Below are 20838 nucleotides of genomic sequence, written 5' to 3' on the forward strand. Positions count from 1 at the left end.
TTCTGGGTTCTGTCAACTTCCATCTTCTTCCTGGAGCTCCCTCTGTGTGTGTCCAATTTCCTTTCCTTATAAGGACTTCAATCATATTGGATTAATGTCCACCCTCTCTCAGCACCTTAACTAATAGCATCTTCAAAGGTCCTATTTATGAAATGGGTTCACACCACAGGACCAGGACTTGGTACCTGAGCGTGCCTTCTGTAGAGAACATGAATCCTCCCACACTTGGCCCCAGCACTTGGCCTTCTCTGAACCAGGTAACAGTATCTATACTTGAGCAATTCACTTCACAGCCACACCCTGGATCAGCTGACTTTTCTTTGGCTTGTTTTATCTTGGACTCTGCAGATCCCCTCTCATACCACAACCCTTTGTCCTTCTGCCCTTTCCCCTCTTGCCTTCCACTTTTGCATTCCCACCTCACCCATTCTGTCTTCTTCTTCCCCCTTCTGTCTCCTGCCCAGGCCTCCCTTCTTCTTCCACCAAGCCCAGGCCAGGCCCATGTCAGCTGTTCCCTGTGTCTCTCAACCTAACTCTGGGTTCACTCACCTTTTATTTCTGCCAGCCTAGACTGTTAGCCCCTCTCTTCTATCAACCCAAATATCCATCCTTTTCCTGCTTAACTTCTAGGCGTGGTGAACATGCATAGAAAAAAAGAAAAGTCAGATAGAGTTGATAGACCCCTCTACAAATGTATAATCTCTCATTGGGAGTTGTACATTTGTGCCATAGCCCCCCAACCCTTGTCCTCTGCTCCTTACACTCAACAAATAACATCATATTCTCACTGGAAAAAGAACTAAAGGCATCCAGCATGAGAGCACTCATCTTTCCTCTTCTCAATTTATGACTTTTCGTTTTTATACCTCTACGCTTCTTAGATCTACTCAGAGACAGTCTTTGGAGTGGGATCCAGAGATCTGCTTTTTAAGTCACTCCCAGTGGTTCTTATGTGCCTTAAAGTTTGAAAACCTTCAGTCAACACTGTGGTAATAACCACCCAATTGATCTCCTTGACTCAGTGTTCTTTCCATATCAAACCATTAACTCACCCTGACATTGCACCATTTTAGCATTTTCAGGAGTTCTCCATTGCTTAAAGAATGGATTTTGAATTTCTTAGTGCAATATCCACACTATTCCTTCACTACTTGGACCTTCATGTACAGTCTCTCTCCCCTGCCCTGCTTGAGCCCCTCTTTTTGAGTCTGAAATTGTTATTGATCCATTGATTTAACAACTCTCTGTTGAGTGTCTACATTGTCTAAGATTCTGCACTTAGACGTGGAGTTAGTGACCAAGGCGCGAAGTCCTGTCCTTACTGAGATTGGTCATACTTCTGCTCAGTCACCTCAATAAAGGCCTATCTCCACCTTCATTTCTCTCACTAACAACAGTGGCTAACTTTTCCTTTCTTTCAGCATGGACAGACTCTGGGAATTGAACCCGGGTCTCCAGCATGGCAGGCAAAAATTCTGCCACTGAGCCACCGTTGCATCGCCCATTGGCTGACGTTTGTTGAGTGCTTGCTATGACCCAAAGCAGTGCTTCTTATTAAGCCTGCATGTTCTCTCAGAGCTAGCTAGCTAAAGACTATAGGTACATATACTGTGTGTGTGTGTGTGTGTGTGTGTGTGTGCGCGCACGCGTGTGTATTATCCCCATATTACAGTAAAGGCCATTGAAGTTTAGAGAATCTTAGAGCTGGTATTGATTTTCTGGATTTGGAGCCCTGACCTTGAGCTTGGGCTTGTGCTTCTCCTTTCTGTGTTCCACTGCTCCTCCTGCAGGCCTGTGTACAGACCTTACATCCACTCTGCCATCTTCTATGACTTTTACTTTAGTATTTTCATTGCCCTTTGTTTATTCAACAAACATTCAACAAAATTTAAGCACCTACTCTACACTGGGCTTAATTTTAGGTCAGGTTGTACCATGCTTGATCCTGCCTGTTTTATCTCTGCCTCTGGCTGAGGGAGACCTTACATGCAGAAGGTCAAATTTTCTTCCTTTATCCTCATTGCCCAGCACTACTTTTCTCTATAATACCAGCTCAGCATCTGGGTCATAGCAGCATACAGTGATGTTTAGTGAATGAAATAAGTGAGTAAAGCATTTTCAGTTAAAATATACTTTCTATAGTCTCTGACTAAATGGATTTACCATTTAAATTATAGTTAAAGTTAGAAAAATGTTTGGCCCACTACACAGTGAAGGGTAACAAACTCACCCCAAGGAACACACCAACAGCAGCATTTGTATTTAAGTGGTAAAAATACTAACTGCATGTACTTCTCAGGTATCTTATTAAAATCATTTGGAGAGTTAAGAAAAAATAGGTCTAATGTATAGAGCAGTGATATCTGTAATTATGGAAGCCAACCTAAACCTCCATCAAGCAGAGACTAGTTTAAATAAATTTTGGAACATGTACAAGAAGTAATATATTGCAATGAAAAAGAATAAGGCAGCTCTACTTAGTGATGTGAAACAATCTCCAAAATATATTGCTAAAGAGGAAAAAGTAAAAATTTCAGAACACCTGGATTAATAGCTATGCAGGCCTCTGTGTATTCCCTAGAAGGATACACAAGAAATTATTAGCAGTGATTGAATCTGGGGAGGGTGTCTAGTGGTCTGGGTTAGAAGAGACATCCTTTTTATTTTATACTCTTTTATGATTATTTACAGTTGTCTGAATTATATTTTTGGCTTTTGTTTTATACTTGATGTGGTTTTTTTGGTACCTTTTCTCATTTTCATACAAATTCAAACAGAAAATTTGCAAAAATAGTTCAAGGAATACTCGAATGCATTTTACTCAGAATGCCCTATTCCCAGATGCATGTATTTATGTATGCAATTGCTTCCTGCAAAGTCCTTTGTTACTATTTTCTTCCCATCCCAGGATTCAGTAAAATTTCATACTTTGCATTTAGTTGTCATAAGTTTTTGGTGTCCTTTCCTCTGGAATCGTTTCCTCAGCTTTTCTTTGTGCTTCTTGACCTAATGTTCTTTGAAGAGATAGACCAGTTATTTAGCAGAACGTGTTTCCAGTTGATTTGTCCATATTTTCCTCCTAGTTAGATTCAGATTGTGCACTCTTGGCAGGAAGAGCACAGAAGTGATGTCTTGTCCTTGTCAGGAGGAGGTGATGTCAGTTTCCTGGACACATTGGGTGGTGATAACTTTGATCAGTAGGTTAAGGTAGTGCCACTGTGCATCTTACCGCAAAATTAGTCTTTTTCCTTTAGGTAAATAATAGGGACACATTCTGAATCTCTTGTATTTCATCAAACTTTCATTCTCAGGCTTTACCATCTATTAATGATACTTGGAAATTAGTATTTATAATTGACATTCTACCATAAGGAAGAGCTTTTCCTCCTTTACCATTCATTCATTCATTCATTCATAGTAGAAGGACTTTTGATTTTTATTTTATTTACTGGGTTACAACCCGTTAAGTACTATTAGTTTTTATTTCAAACCTCTGATTTTCCCAGATTTGCCCAATGCGACCACTTTCAAGCTACCTCCTATGTCCTTTGACATAGCCCCATCATTCTTAGACCCACATTTGTGTTTCCTGGGGTGTCTGTAAATGCTCCCATGTAAACGGTAAATGAGGTGAGTGGGTTCTAAAACTGTACACATCTATCATGACCCATGGGAATTTACTCTTATAATTTGTACATGTCGTTGTATATAAATTTAAGAGATTAGAAAATTGACTCTAGTTAGGAAGGTCTTTTTTTTTTTGCAGTAGTATGGCTGTATTCTAGCTTGAGCAAAAGTAAATTTATTGAGGGCAATGGGAGTTAGGTTTTTCACTGTTGAAGAAGGGAGTTATAGATAGGGAAAGAGGAAGGGCAAGATAAACCTTGGTTGTTAAATAGAATCAGAGGGATTGGTATAAACTCATAGTTATTTAGATAGAAAGTATAAATGAGAGTGTGTGTGTGTTTGTGTGTGTGTATCCCTCCTCTCCCGCCCCCAGCTTTCGCAACTTTGAGTCTGTCCTCAAATGATGGTACAAAAGTAGCACTGAACACACGAAGTGTTTGGATCTTAATTTCTAAGTACCATTCTTCACTAAAAGAAAACAGGTGCTCCTTGTAGAAAGGACTGATTCCGTGGCTGGGAAGGGAAAGTATAAGATGAGCCTGGAATATGTTGTAGAACTGGATGTGATTTTATGATTTCTCAACATTTTCCTCCTTCACAGTAATTTCTGAAGGCTCTGATGGTATTCTCTTTTCCTTTAAACTGCTTACCGAAACTTAGAGAAGCAATCCCGGGGAGTCCTTGATAACCACAGGTCCAGAAAGCAGGACATACTAACAACTAACAAGAGCTTCTGATCAAAAAATAATCTGAATGCCACTGTGTCCTTCATAATGTCCTCTTTCAGATGTTAAACTTAAGTGGATGTTCCCTGAAATTTGATAATATTTTCCTTCCACACGATTAGAATGAATAGAGTTTAAGCCTCCTGGTGTCTGCTCAGTGGCTCCTTCCTTGGCACCTGTCGGGGTCAGGACCCAGCACCCCCACCCCCTAGCCCACCGTTGGCAGCTCAGGCATTGCCCGTTCTCTGGCTCCAGCACCCCCTAGGGCAGGGAGCTCTGGGCTGTGATGGGGTCAGTGCTCAAACTCCCCTTCATGGCATCCAGCCTGCGTTACACTCCCTGTGTGACTGTCCAAAACAAAGGAGCCTGTGTGGATGGGGGTGGAGGGGGTGTGGACTTCACTACTTTTTCAATTAGAGCAATAGTTATTGTATTTTTTTAATTTTATTTTTATTTTTTGGCATGAGCAGGCTCCAGGAATCGAACCTGTGTCTCAGGCATGGCAGGCGAGAATTTAGCCACTGAGCCACCATTGCACCAGCAACGTGCTGGTTCAACGTTATTTTAAATAGAGATACAGATATAAATAGTAAAATAGTGGTAGGACATGAGCTCTGGGTCAGACTGCCTGAATTCAAATACCAATGGTACCACTTAACTAGGCTATGAAACTTCCAGGCCTGACTTCTCCATTGAAACAGGAATAATATTAATTCCCACCTATAGGTTAAGGTGGTTGTGAGGACTGTGTGAAATATGTGTGAACTCCTTAGAACAATAAACGCTGACACACAATAAATGCTCGGTAACTTACAATTACTGTAGATGTCAGTGTGTGCCTTAGTGTATAAGATAGAGGCTTCATGTGTATTCAGATGATTATATCCAGTGATGGTGTATGAAGACCTTCCCCCCCTGCTGTGTCCAGAGTTAATATATATATTCAAAGGTGAGATACACCACAATGGTTTTGGATGATTCTTATTTCTTACTTGCATGGCTTCCCCCACAGATAGGACAGATAATGAGATTTTAATGCCTGTTCTTTGGGTCCAAGTTATTTTAACCCCTAACCAGTATCATCCCTGTGTCCATCTGAACCTGCTTTACATCCCACATGGAAGGGATGCTTGTGCATCATCTGTGACCAACAGCCGATAGCTTGTTGAGCCATTGATGATATCCCTATGGTTATTCCTTTCTGTACAGATTAGTCATCACCATGGCAACACTGTCACTCACCTGGGATGCAAATAAGACTCACACATACCTGCCAATTGATTTAAAAATTAAATGGCCCTTTTTTTTTTTTTTTAAATATTACCCTCCCATTTAGGTCAAGTACCCATCCAATCTTGCTTTGTCCCTCTTTTTTTTTTTTCCTTTAGTTTCATCTGCTTTTCCTTTATCAGAAAATAGGGTTTCTGGCAAGAAAGGGTGGAGGGTGATGTCTAAGATGCATTTGGCTCTCTGGATTATCTCACCCCCATTTTCTATTTGAAGAAACTGAGACCTCAAGGTGTTTTTTGCTACACTGTCACCGGTTGGCCAGATGGAACACCACACAGACACCAACTACCCCTGTCCTAGCAGCCTCACCCTCGCCCCCAAGGCCCAGTCTTACCCCTATACCCAACTGGCCAGCCGCACTGCATGCCATGTGGCTCTGCAGCCAGATGGTGAACTTCTCTGAGCCCAGTTGCACTTTCTCTAGAGTGAGTGTAATGCCTCCCCTAGTTACATCACAGGATGTAAGACTAAGACCCTGCCATTGAAGTCACTTTGTGTACAAAACAGTGCAGGAAGATGCTTCCAAAATGTCAATTACTATCCTGCCAATTAAGGAGACCTTTATTGGTGATATGAAGATGGAGGAAACCATCTGTAGGACAAGGGCCTCAGTCTTCCCCTTCCGTGGTGCCCTCTTCACTTCCACATGAAATACTGCTTTTCATCTGCGATGTAAGTGTCTTTCTATATGTGCAATTAGTGAAAAAAAAGAAACGTAGCTTGCAAAGTCTCACATTCGTTTAGCATAAAGGAGGAAGATTGCTGGTGGGAAAAATTGTATATCCCTTGGTTCTGGAAAGTTATCCCTCTGCGTGCATAAAATGGAGGAGTATTTGAAATGATTGCAGCACAACAGAGTTTACTGGAAGCCGAAAAAGAACATGGTTTCTGTTTGGAAGGTTTGCAGCACCTAAAAGTGTGCAGAACAATGGAGGACCAGGAGCTGTTTTTGCAAGTGCATTTGTAGCATCAATTATTCACCATCTCTTTATTGAGAGCCCAGCCCTGGGGGAGGCAGGAGTGGGGGTGGGGGGTGGCTCCTGGGGTGTGCCCAGCACTGAGGCAGGGGAAGTGCACTCCTGCCTTGGAAGGCGCCCACCGGAGCTGGGGAGAGTAAACTAATGCAGGAGAAACGGACAAGCAATTTCAGGACATTTAAGTACTCCCTTGACTAGGAATATAAAAAGAAGTTAAAAAAAAAGAGAGAGAGAGAGAGAAAGATAGGAGGGCAGGCCATAGTGGGCAAGAAAAAGTAGAATTTCAGAATGCCTTTATATGCATTTTACTTTGCTTTTTGAAAAAAAAAAAAAATCCATTGTATGCCCTGGTCTGCCAGTGCAGCTGCCCAAGAAGCCAGCAGGCTTATTGTTGACCACCACCCCACAGGATGCCCCGACTCTGGCCAGCTCTCCGAGGCAGAATTTCCCAGCCAGGTGTGTGGGGGGTAGCTGTGGGGCCTGCGTGTTTACTCTGCAGCTCCAGAACCTTCCTCCGGCTGACAGCTGCTCTGTGGAAACTGCTGCTGCTGCCGTCAGTGCCAGGGAGGGATAGCGGAGAAGTAGGGGCAGTGTTAAGTGTCTTGCCCACGTGAAGGTGCCTTCTTCCAAAGACACTAGGCTCCTATTAGAATGATCCTTGGAAGGTGCTTCCAGTTCAGGTTTATTTCAGGAAATCAGCGTCAAACCAATTGCCAATATCAGCACCATCAAGCAGGACTAAAATTTATCAGAAAGCACAATGCACCTACAGTTACCATGCTGAGGACTTTTCCTGTCTGTTCTACAATTGTGACAGTAAAGGGAGTACTAAGAGAATCCCCACTTAGACGATGAGACGGAGATTTAGATGATTTAGAAATGTGTCCTAAATTAACCAACTATTGTGTTGAACTCTGTGAAACTGCCTTTTTGAGATCAAAATGGCCGATTATTTGCAACTTCCATTGGTTCCATCTGCTGCTTTGGGCTTTATTACTACATGGCTCTAGTATTGTGCATGTTTATCCATGTCAGACTACCCCAGGCTGGGCTGACTCTTTTTGGGGGTGGTGGTGGTGCATGGACCAGGAATCGAACCCAGGTCTCCCACATGGAAGGCAAGCATTCTACCACTGAACCACCCATGCATCCATGGGCTGACTTTTTTTTTTTTTCCAAGCAGAATGAGTTTATTTCATTGTAAATTGGCATTAATCAAATTTGCAAGAGGGAAGACAAAGGCAAAGGCATGATACTTATAAAATATTATACGTGCACTAGGTACATAAATTAAGAGGTGAACGAATGATATGCAATATTTGAATAAATAGAATGATATTCCCAATGACAAGTTGGCAGAGTAAATTTTGTACTCTCCCCCTACCCTGCATCCTATGACTTTGGGAGGTGCAAATCTCCCCATTTCCAATATTCTTTTTTTCTTTTTGGGGAATCATCAACATCTGTCATTAAAGATTTCTAATATATTTCTTGAGTATTTACCGTGTGCCAGACACTGTGATAACAGCTTTGGCCTGCATTTCCTCATTTTATCTTCACAGCTCCTTTTGGTAGGTAGTCTTATGACCACTCCATTTTACAGATGAATAAATCGAGGTTGGGAGAGGTGGAGGATTTTGCCCAAGGTCACACAGGTAGTAAGCAATGGGGCTAAGGTTAGACCTTACCCGTAGCCCTGTCGCTGTGTGCCTACGATGGAATTAGCCACCCCATTAGAAGTGAATTCACCTGGTATAATTATCAGTTCTCCTTTTTTTTTTCCTTCAATTTTTATTTTTTTTTACTTTTAAACTTTTTTATTATATAGTATATAACATATGTAGAAAACAAAGAAATAAAAAAGCAATAATTTTCAAAGCACACTCTTCAACAAGTAGTTTCAGGACAGATCCCAAAGTTTATCATGGGCTACCTTACAATCCTCTTATATTCTCCTTCTAGCTGCTCCAGAATATGGGAGGTTAGAGGGCTTAAATATTTTTTATCATCACAACTGATTTTTTTTTATTCTTTTTTGTGAAAAATAACATATATACAAAACAGCTATAAATTTCAAAGCACAGTACCACAATTAGTTGTAGAACATATTTCAGAGTTTGACATGGGTTACAATTTCACAATTTTAGCTAGCTGCTCTAAAATACTGGAGACTAAAAGAGATATCAGTTTAATGATTTAGCATTCATATTGATTCACTAAATCCTATCATCTCTGTATAACTCCACCCTCACCTTTGGTATTTCCATCCCTCTCTTTAGGGGTATTTGGGCTATGGCAATTCTAACTTTTTCATATTAGAAGGGTCTGTCACTAATATGGGGTAGAGAGATGGAACTATCTGACCCATGGGCCAACTTGAGAAGAAGACCTTTGCAGAAGTTAAAAATATATATGTTTGCACTGTGTTTTAGCAAATTAAGATGGTTGTTCTCTATGTTAAAAGTATGAGAGCCAGAATCTTGGAGCTTGTGTTGTCATTACTGACACGACACTGCCCGACCTTGTAGGTGCCATGATGTCATATGTTGGTTTAATTGCGATGACTTGATGTTTTTCAGAGCAAGGTAACCTGTGAATCTCATATAAGAGGTGTTTGAGGCTTGTTAAATTAGTGCTTACCCAAGGCTTTTATGGGTCTTTAAGAAATGAACATGCTGTAGTATTGGGTGATTTCCAGCCCTCATTCTTTCATCATTAGACCACTGATGCTCTTTAAACAAACATTTTACCAAGGAATGAGTGTTCCTGATGCCCAATACATAATTCTCATGTTTAAAAAAAAAAAATTATAAAAATGGAAATGGTTCAGTAATTCCGATATATTTTTTTTTCCTTAATGATTAGAATCCATAAAAGGACTGAAATGAGAATAAGGAATATTTTTGTCTCAGATACATTCCTGTTTGGTTCTCAGGCTTCAGGAAATTCGCTTCAGCCCAGAGGCATTTATTGAGCCTGAGGAGAGGCACTCTGTAGGGCTTACAGAAGCAGTATATGTGCTCGAGGACGTTCTTTTGGTGCCTCTATTTCCCCATTTGTAAAATGAATGAAAAGGGCTCATCTTCCAAGTGATTTCGTCTGTATGGCAGTTTAAAACCTTCTAGAGAAATATGAATGCCATTTATTCAGATTATTCAGTGGCAAGAACGAGCTCTCCCCTCTCTCCAATATTCACAGTTAGATTTGGTTGTTTAATAGATCCTTAAAACTTGTTTCTAGAAACTGTTCTAAGTTTTTTACAAAGAGACTGTCTTATTTCATCCCCATAAAAACCCTGTTACACGGAGACAGTTGATATCCCCATTTTACAGATGAGGAAGCTGATGACCAGAAAGGTTAACTCACAGGCGAAAGCCACACAGCTCGAATAGTAAGTGGTGGGGTCAGTTTTGAACTCAGGCTGTCTGGTTTGTCCACATGATAAATCTCCCAGTCTTTCCTGCCCCCTGGCTCAGACAAGGGTCTGTTGTCAGTGGGGAATTCTGCATTATATGGACCTCTTTTGGAAACTGAGGCTGCTGCCTCAGGGTTAAATGGCTTTTTCACCCAGTTTGTGGGGGAATTCACCCTGAGAACTTAGGTAAGCTCCTGGCTTCTGCCTGCAAGGTAAGAAACCAGAGCTTGAAGGTCAGTCACCCACCTCTGGTTGTGGACACCACTCCCTTATCAGTATTCAATTTTCCACTCTTCCTTTTATGACCATAAACCCATTTATCCACACTGCAAAGCAGACATAACAGAATTTACCAAACTTTCTGCAAGAACAGGCCATTTGAGAACAGCAGTACCACCACCACATCACCATAACAAACCAGTAAGCAAACAAGACTCCTTGGTTTGACTTCCAACAAATCTCAGCCATCCGTATTCCAGCCATATCTTCAAGTGCTTATTACTCTCTGGGAAGGAATTGTATATATTTTAAAAGAGGTTTTTAAAGCCTTTTTATAAGCACTCCTGTTTCTCTCTCTCCCTGCCTCGTGTGTGTGTGTGTGTGTGTGTGTGTGTGTGTGTGTGCTTGTGTGTGTAGTGTATTTATGTCTTAGGATGTGTCCTTTGGAGAAGGAGCATCTTGGGTTCTGTCAGAAGCATACATCCTTGATATATAGCTATTTTATCATCATGTTGTTGTTGTTGTTTTTAATCTTCCATAGTCACGTATCTGTCCCCAAAGAGCATTTAATGAAGAGGTCTTTGAAATCAATCTTGAGAAACAAAAGCTACTTTGTTCATTATCTGCATCAAGAGCAGCCCAGAAAGCTCATCTGTAAAATGTATAATTAGAAAATAAGACGGCTGTGTTTGTTCGTGTGCCTGAGTGTGGTTAGATATAGGTGGTGTTAATAAAACCCTGGCTTTCAGTTCCTTCTGCTCTGATCAGAATAAGAATTAGGTTACGTGGAAACTAAATGACAGGAGGCAGCTCAGGGAGGAGAGATGCATTGTGATTATTGGAATTTCCTGCCTCCCATATCCTGTTTCATACCCAAGCATGGGTCTAGAGATCTTTAAGAACAACCGTATATAAAGAGAAAACAGGACTGTGTGGGGAAAATAAGTATTCACTATTGCTAAATTAAATTAAAAAATACCTTTCATATTTCTATTTTAAAGACTATTGGTCCTTAGGGTTGACTCCTTGGTGGATTAAAATCCTTGTAATCAGATTGTGGCTAAGAGATTCTGAATAATGTGGATTATTTAGAATCCCTGTTATATTCTTTAGAAACCACCAAAGCTGAGGAATGGGCTTCATCAAAATGGGTGGTTAATTGGGAGCTACATGACTTAACCGTGTAACTAATTTTCAAGTGACTGGTAAATGGGAACACAAAATGCACTTAATATCAAAACTATGTTGGATATAATTAAATTTATATTTAGTTGGGACATCAGTATCTTGTAGCCCTTCAGAGTGTGTTTCAGTGGGTTAACATTCCATCATTTTCTTGGGGGCTCTTTCACCTCTGTTAATTCATTTATCTTCTTTGGACCTCTTTCTCTTCATACATAAAATGGGACTGCAATGATTCGTAATTCACAAAGGTTGTATTGAGGAATGCGTAAAACAACAAATGTCAAAATATCCTATATGTGTAAGATTGTTTTAATTTTGCTATCATAGATGTGCTACAGTAGTGGTGAATAGAATTTATAGCAAGGTTTATTTTAGTTGAGATTTCAGACGAATGAGGCAAAGGTGAGATCATCTGCTAATTGATTTCTATAAATGAAATAGTGTTTCCAAAAATGAAAAGCTTGCGCACATTTGATTTTGTTTGCAGAGTCTGTGCTGCTTAACCTATGTTTACAAGTTTTGAATCATTTGGCTCCAGAATCCACCCTTTCCAGCACAGCATCCCCCATGCTGCATTCCTTGCAAAAGATTTCATGGCTGATTTGGGAACACAGCCTCCCTTATTTGGAGATTCACAAAGCTCATTCGTATTTTAACAGCTCTACAAAGTCTTACAGTAAAGAAACCTGGAGCCAACATTTTACAAACTTCACTGACCATGGAACATTTTTAAATTTAACCTCTAGTGACATTCTTCAGGTCTAATGGCCTCTCAGCTGAAGTCCATGAACTATGTTCAAATCTGGGCTGTGTGTGCAAATCACTTCCCTCTCTAAGCCTCCATACTCTCATTTGTCAACAGGGAACAGTAATATTTGTCTTGTGGGGTTGCTTCGTGAGATAATACATGTCTTTAACGCATGTGTTGTTAAAGGAGATACTGTCCGTAAAGCATGAGGCCAGCACAGTTAAATGCATGTGGAAGCCTGATTTAGTAGGGAATGGGGGTGGAAGGTGGGCTGGAAGCATTTGTAGGCCAGTGGCTGCCTCCTGGGCTCTACACCATGATGGAGATGGCAGCCTGCCTTCTTCATGATTATTTACTGCCAAGTGTGAAGTGAGCCACCCTGAATCCATCACAGGGCATCCATGGGCCTTATCTCTGCTTCCAGCTCTTGGGAAAATCGAGCCTTCTTACTTCCTGTTCTTAGTATCTAAACTTAGAGTCACCAGTGGGCCATAACGGAGTTAGGGGACCCAAGTGAAGGCTAGGGAATGTCAGTGAACATCTCTCGATATAGGGTATTGCAGCCCCATTATCAAAGAGGCCACTGCCGCTGGCTTGTGGAAATGCAAGTCCGGTGTTGCCACATGTACTTTTAAAAGTTAAGTTAGAAAGCCAGGTGGTGTAACCATTTCTGATTTTTAGATGTCGGCAAATTATTCAGATTAAAATATAGAATAACACGGTTAGCCCATGTACTGTCTTTTTAGCAACCTCTGCATTAAAAGCACACTCCCAGGCATCTCTGCTGACCAGACCACAGGAGTTACCTTCTCCCTGTCCGGCCATGTTACCCACCTTTTAGCTTTGTTCCAACTCCTCCCTTGTCCTCTTGCTAAGAGGGAGAGGAAGCCTACCTCTTATGTTAAATGAATGGGTTCTCTTGGTTCTGCCTGCTTGTTCTCTCTTTTCTCATCCAGGACCCCTTTTCCTATGAGCCCTCCTTGCCCAATTAATCACCATTTATTCACTGATTGACCTCTAGGCCCCAAGCTCTTTGTAGGTTCTCTCATGTCTGCATCCTTTTGGGGCTCCTGCTACCTACTCCTGTAATCCTTGTGCCAACCTGGCAGGGTCCTCCCAGGTAACTAACCAGGTCACACCTCACACCCAGCTCTATGGGAATCCACAGACCCCCCCTCCTGTCTCATGCTCTGCACCTTTTCCATATTCACACCCACTGGTTCAGGTTATCTGCTCCGCTGAAGACCGCTTTCCGGGAATAAAGCCTCTTTCAGATTGAACCTTTCTTGACAGATCCTCTTGACAGCTTTAGGTTAGTCTGTAGATTCACACCCAGAACTGGCCTTCCCTGCCCCACCTCTGCTGTGAATGGTGTCCTTTAGCCTTTATTTATCATCCCTGAGCCTGGCACATAAGACCACCTGTCTGGAACCCCTAGCTGAGTTCCAGTCCCAGCTCTACAGCCTACTAATTGTCATCCTGGGCAAGTTCCTGAGCCTCCCTGGGCCTCAGTTTCCTCTTCTATAGGATGAGGATAATAAACATCCCTTACCTCGCAGAGTTGGTGTGAGGATTAAATGTGACTATGAGGCAGTAACTGGACCAAAGTGTTTAGTAGTAGTCAGGTTGGTATTAGCATGGCAGAGGGCACCGAGGACTTATTAGAGGAATGAACTCAGAAAACTAGTTTGTCTTTGGCAGTAATCTTCTCCAGAACAATATAAAAAACCTCTTTTATCTCAACATGGCAAAAGCCCCATGCCTTCGCCTGGGGCAGCCTTGGGTTTCACTGACTGTGCTCGAGTTGTGGCTGAAAGCAGCTGCTCTGCAGGACTGACCCCCGTAAACTTCCTTCTGTGACTCCCTAGTGCTAGTCGAAGCATGGTGGGATGTACCCTATCTGGGCACCCGGCGGTGTCAGTGTTGAGATTTGGGGTGCTAAAATCGGAGGTGCATAGCCAGCAAAATATTTTATGAGGAGAGATGCTGCATTGATGTCTTTTTTCTAGTATTTAAATTTTTTTTTTCTTTTTTTTTTTTTTACTTTATGAATATATATCCCTTTGGCAAATCACCAACTGGAAGCACAGATTTTATTTTTCGCCATTTTATGGATAAATATATATCAAAAATAGCCTTTTGAGAATAAATGCAGAATATATTTTTAAAAGGAATATTCCATACACGTAAATGAGCTAGCACGTATTAGCAGTTAGAGGCACCAACTTCAGTGCCAAACAGACAGGGTTCAAGTCCCATCTACAGCCCTGAATAGCCTATAATAGTGACTTTGAGCAATAAAGAACAGTTTCTCCATCTATAAACTGGGGAATTAATAATACTGGCTTCCTTGTTCTGAAGATGAAATGTCAAAATGTTCATAAGGTCCTCAGCTCAGTGCCCAGCACTTGGAAAGTGCTCAATAAACGTTAGCTAATATATTTAAAATGGACAGTTCTACTGATTTAGGCCTTGGTGCGAGCGAAAGCAAGAGGAAAAATTATGCCTGTGGCCTTTCGTGTAGAGAGATATGTATGTTGCATTCAGCTGGGGCAGCAGTTCCCAGCACCTATGGGCATCAGGATCACCAATGGAATTTTTAGAAGACATGCTAGGCCATGTCCCCTAAGATGCATATTCTCCCAGATAATCAGGTGAGAGTCCCTGGCTAAATGGCCAGGCGCTGCATAGGGTGGTTCACCTTACTACGTCCCCACCACCACTGAAAGTGAGGACAAAGAAGTGCCATCACTGAGGAGGCACAGGCTAAGAATAAAGTATCGTTCACATCCATTCTGCATCCGAGAAAAATATGCCCAGATGTATGTAGTCTGCTGGTAGGGATTTGGGTGCGAAGATGAATTTGGGTGCACTCATCTTACCCCAAATACCCTTTATGAGTACCTGACCCATTAGATTTTACATTAGTCAATGGAAGGATAACTTTGTAAATCACATTAAGCTTGTCAGGACTTTGATTTTTTTAGAAAAAAATTGGTTTGCTTCCTTCCCTACATAGCCTATCAGGCCTCATGTTAAGAGTATTTCCAGACATTTCCCTTTCACTGAATTGCAAGCTCCTGTTAAAGAGGACTACTTCTTAGTCATTTTTAATTTCTTAATAGCTCACTCATTGTCTTGCACCTTGTAAGGATAGAGTGAAATTCCTAGTGAATTGGATTACTCATGACAATTACTCACCAATCTTCAGGAGCAGCTATGAAAATTTATTCTAAGGTCATTACAATTTCTAAATCAGCAACATTAAAATAAGGTAGATCCAGTGAACAAATGCAGCATTAAATTTTCATAATGAACTCAGATATCTGTTTACTAAAACTTCAGGTATGGACAAGGGAACTCTTTGGTGTTAATGCTGTTTAACCTTAGATAAAAACCTCACTTTCCCCTTTTTTGACAGTACTATAAATTAATTTCCTGGAACTTAGGGAAAGTAATACCATACTTAAATGAGATTTTGATGTCAAAAGTCACGCCAAGAGACCCAAGGCCAAGCAGCAGTAGCAAGCAAGGTAAACCAAGGCACTAAGTGATTCCAGACTAGGTTTCAACTTCTTGAGTTTGAGAGTTGATTAAATGTAACAAGAAGTCTTCGGTTATCTCTGTGAATTATGTCAACTTCTTTGGGCAACTACTCTGCTTAGATGCTGTGGGAAAGACCACACCACAGAATCTTCTGCTCTTGTAGACACTTCCTTCCAGCCTCAACCCTTTCTCATCATAGACAATCCAGTGGCCTGCTAGATGTGTCCACTAGGTGTGCTGATTGGGTTTCAAGTCCACTGCACTCAACATAGTTTGTTTCTTAACATTTGGAGCTGGGAGGAAATTCAGATAATACCTCTTGGGTTTTGCTGCTATAAGGTCTTTGCTCACACCATTTCTTCTGACCCTAACTGCCTTCTCCCTCCTTCCTTCCCTTGCCGTGGTACAGATTCAAATAGCCCTTCCCCTTCATGGAAAGCTTCCACCAGTAATACTGGCTCTTTGGATCTCCATAGTACTGTGTTTAGATCTCATTCTTTAAATTAATTTAACCAGTGTTTAAATTAAATACTTAGATTAGTTTAACCCATATTTATCTCCTCTACCAGATTGTAGTATTTTACTAATCATGGTGTCTCTTGTGTACAATTCATGATTCTTTGCACATAGTGTTTAATACCTATCTATTGAATGAGTGAAGGAATGAATAGAGTAAGCAAGAAAGGGAAAGTCTGGCACAGATGGGCTGAGTTATGTCAAAGTGTGTTTTGCAGACAGTGCATTTTGTACATGTTCATATTTTTATATTGCCTCTCTAGCCTTTCCAGAATGTGCTGTTTTTGCTTTGATTGGCTCAAATCTTTAAGAGAGTCCAACCTCTCCTGTTATCACCTAGAATATTTTTGAACAGTGGAAAATGGTGGTGAGATCTAACAGCAGGCAATTCACCAACAGGCCAACCCTCCAATAGACTCAGCGTCCAGACAAATCTTCCCCTGTTTTTTTGGATTGATCTGGAGCCTTTGGCATAGAGCTGCAAGGCTTTTGCCAGTCCTCTGATAGGATCCACTGTTTCAGCCACCCACAGTCAAGAAGTATTAAGAACTGGAAAAGAGAGCAAACAGCAGTTATTGTTGTAGCCTGTCGGACTCCTTTCAGTTCCTCTTAGCAAGGAAGTACTTCATATTCACGACACATTCAGCACTCCTTGCCTGCCCCATGGAGCAGTCCAGGGAAGAGGACGTGGCAGGAACACAGGCCCCTGAGGGTTTGAAGGGCTTAGCCATCACACTCACCCCAGACAGGGCCACCCCTCCCCCCAGACTGTTTAGACAACTGGGTGATGGGCCGGCCAGCTCTTCCTTACCCACCCCCCTCCAGCTCTCAGATCTTCCTTCTATCTTTACCCTTACTTCCTTATCACAATCAGAGGCAGGGTGAGCCAACCAAAGCCCAGATGCGGTTCTGATTCATTAGCAACCTCCAGAACAAGCGTAGAGGGGCAGACAGAGCAGACAGAATTCCCCACGACAGGCAGGGAGTAACGAGAATATCAACTCAAGGAAGTTCGAGGCTCTGGAGCTCCTCTTTCCATGGTTTCTCCTGGAAGCACCTCTGCACAGGAACTGAAGTATACTGAAGCTGCAGCTCTGGGCCTCCCTACCCTCTGCCAACGCCCCTCCAAGCCCAGGGGGACCAGCTCTGCACCCAGCAGCGTGATTAAATGAGTAACTCAGGGATGGGGTGGTAAAGGAAGTGAACAGATGCAGCAAAGAGAACCCCAGAGAAAATATTGCAGATATTTGGCATGAGGAGCCTGTGTTCCCTTTATCCCCACCTTTTTCAACCTGTTCTAGTTTGCTAGCTGCTGGAATGCAATATACTAGAAACAGAATGGCTTTTAAAAAGGGGAATTTAATAAGTTGCTAGTTTACAGTTCTAAGGCTGAGAAAATGTCCCAATTAAAACAAGTCTATAGAAACATCCAATCAAAGGCATTCAGGAAAGGATATCTTTGTTCAAGAAGGCTGATAAAGTTCACGGTTTCTTTCTCAAGTGGAAGGGCACATGGTGAACACAGAGTTTCTCTCTTATCTGGAAAGGCACATGGTGAATATGGTCAGGGTTCCTCTCTCTGGAAGGGCACATGGCGAACACAGTGTCGTCTGCTAGCTTCTTCTCCTGGCTTCCTGTTTCATGAAGCTCCCTGGGAGGCATTTTCCTTCTTCATCTCCAAAGGTCACTGACTGGTAGACTCTGCTTCTCGTGGCTGTGTCGTTCTGCTCTGCTCTCTCTGAATCACTCTCATTCTCCAAAGTGTTTCCTCTTTTATAGGACTCCAGAAACTTATCAAGACCCACCCAAATGGGTGGAGACATATCATCACCCAACCCAGTTTAACAACCACTCTTAATTAAATCGCATCCCCAGGGAGATGATCTAATTATAGTTTCAAACATACAGTATTGAATAGGGATTATTCTGCCTTTACGAAATGGGATTTTGATTAAAACATGGCTTTTATAGGGGACATAACATCCTTTCAAACCTGGCACACAAACCCTCCTCACCGTAAGTAAATAAATCAAATCAGAACCTTGGAGAACTCTGCCAAAGAAAAAATGACCCTATAGCAAGGTTGTCATATTCAGGTTCCTCCCCCTTTCCACGGAGACAGAGATGTCAGTTGGGGCTAGTTGAGGCTTTGCAGACCATTTTGAGTCCTCAGGTTATCCTGGGAGGAAGTTATTGAAAAAACAGCCTACAGGGATATGTCTGATTCCATTTTGCTCAGGCTCACGCTGAGTTTCTTAGGACTTGTAGGGCAGGAGTAGACCCAGTGGGAGGGAAATCCTGGAAGGACCCTGGGCTGAGAAGATTCCAGGGCACCACGTGCTTGCTGCCTCTTTATCAAATACAACTAAATGTGGTCCCTCAGAGGAGCAGGCGGCTGCATAGGCAGTGGCTGAACTCCTGGCTGCCCAGTCTGGAAGGGGTGTCATTGTCACCTGACATGTCCCTGCCACCTTGTCCCATCCAGCCCAAACCCATTAGCCCCACACCCCACTTGCCGAGCCTGTCCTGACAACTAAGTTTTGTTTGCGAAGGGAAAGAAAAGCAATGTGATGGGTCACGGGTCTGGGGAGAGGGTAGGGTACTTGGAGAGTGTTTCTTTGTTTAGTGTTATAAGACATGGAGGTGGATCCATGGGATCAGCAGGTGTGTGTGTGTGTGTGTGTTTAACACAGAGAAGTGAACATAAAAGAGATGTTAGCTAGGTAACTAAAAAGACAAAGGGAGAACATTCCCCCTTCTAGGGCTCGAATTAATAAAACCTAAAAGCTGGTGGAGTATCCTCAAAGCAAAGACCTAGGGCCCTAAAGAGGGGGAAGTGGAGGAGCTCAGAGGAGGGGACCTGTGGTGGGTGGGACCATAGTGCTGGGGTCTCTGAACAAGGTGTGCGATGAGGCTGGTTCTGCTGCTGGACAAGTTGAGCTTGAGCTGCTGTTATTCCTGGTACCAATTGCATAGCTGGGAGTACCAGCAATGCTGATGAAGGAAACAGGGCAGTCCCTTCTCCCTCCTCCAGCCGGCAGCCTTCCTGTAGGGCCAGTTGGCAAAGCCTAGCAGGAAGCATCACAGAGCAAGAGTGCAGGAAGAAGGTTTTGGAGCCGAGAGGCAATAGTTTAAGAACTGGCATCTTAGGGACCTGCATTGTCAGCCTGTGATGAGATAAGAAGGTCCTTCCTCAAACCTACAGCTCAGATTTGAGCATCCTTTCTAGTATTCTCCTCTCCAGGCTCGGTGTTTCCTTTTGTCCCCTCTGCCAAAAAGTATGTCTCTTAATCCTTTTATGTATGTACCTAAGAGACAAATTAGGTCTCAGCCTTTGCTTGGTACAGTAGGTTTTCTCATCTCTCAGCATCTCTCTCAGATGGCCCGTATCCCTCTTTTCTGACTTTCCTGCCCTGAGATCCACCTTTCCTAATGCCACAGCCAAATCAAGGTTGGTGAAACCAGGTCTCACAAAAGAGAGCCAGACCTGGATTGTAAGCGCTTACAGCAGCCACATTTAGTCTGGAGTAGTAATTATTATTTCTGGGTTTTAAGAGGCTGTTTTATATAGGTATTATTTAGAGATAAGAATGAAGCCAATCAGGTTAGGAGTGAGTTAATTCAGAATGCAGGGGTAAGGAAGATGTTACCCATACTTTCAAACTTCACCTACTCTTTGAGACCAAAGGAAGAAAGTTTTATTTTCTTTGGAACCTAAGTTTTCTGTAGCATCCTGTCTGTATGGCTCATTTAAGCAGTCAAAACACAGGGAGCCCAGAATGAAAATGAGGGCCTATAATCCTGTATAGCTTAATGTAATGCCTGGACACCTCCCAGAATATATCAAGCAGATAATCAGAAAGTATTGACAAAGTCCCTTGAGAGACGGGAGAAAAAATATGAGCTTTACCACCGAAGAAACTCCAGATACCATGTCAAACATTAGGGACACCCAAATCAGTAGGCCAAGACCTTGATCTTGAGGCTTACTGTTGTGAAGCTTCGTATATAGTAGAGATGCCTAGCCTACCTATAGATGTGCCGAAGAGCTACTTCTGGAGGAACTCTTGCATCTCAGATGTGGCCTCACTCTCTCTAAGCCCAACTCTGCAAGTGAAATCATTGCCCTCCCCCAATGTGGTACATGACATCCAGGAATAAAAGTCTCCCTGGCGGCATGGGAGATGATTTCCAGGGATGAGTATGGCCCTGGTACCATGGGATCACCAATTCCATCCTGACAAGAATGGGGAAAAGAAGTGTAACAAATAAGATATCAGTGCTGAGAGAGTTCAAGTAGAATTGAGAGGCTACTCTGGAGGTTGCTTGTACACAAGTTTCAGTTAGATGTTGCTACCTATCATAACTTCCCAAACCCCAACTAAAACCATTCCAGCCAATCCTAAAGAATATCTAGGGTAATATATAAGATTCTACAAAGGTTCCATGCACTAGGGTAACTTTCAAGAAACCTACAACCTCCAGATGATTCCCTGGACAGGATAAGTCCTGAAACATAGAGGGCCCAAACTTTCCAGAACATCAGCTAGTTCCATAACAACATGAAAAAATTACAATGGGCACAGCCCA

The 20838-nt window shown here is 42.3% G+C and overlaps 1 protein-coding gene across 6 annotated transcripts in view; it reads left to right on the forward strand.

Annotated features, from left to right (window-relative positions):
* FARS2 (phenylalanyl-tRNA synthetase 2, mitochondrial) overlaps window positions 1-20838 on the forward strand; it is a 611740-nt gene that overhangs the window by 360928 nt on the left and 229974 nt on the right. The window lies entirely within an intron of this gene.

This window comes from Tamandua tetradactyla, chromosome 25 (assembly GCF_023851605.1).
Source record: "Tamandua tetradactyla isolate mTamTet1 chromosome 25, mTamTet1.pri, whole genome shotgun sequence".
NCBI lineage: Eukaryota > Metazoa > Chordata > Mammalia > Pilosa > Myrmecophagidae > Tamandua > Tamandua tetradactyla.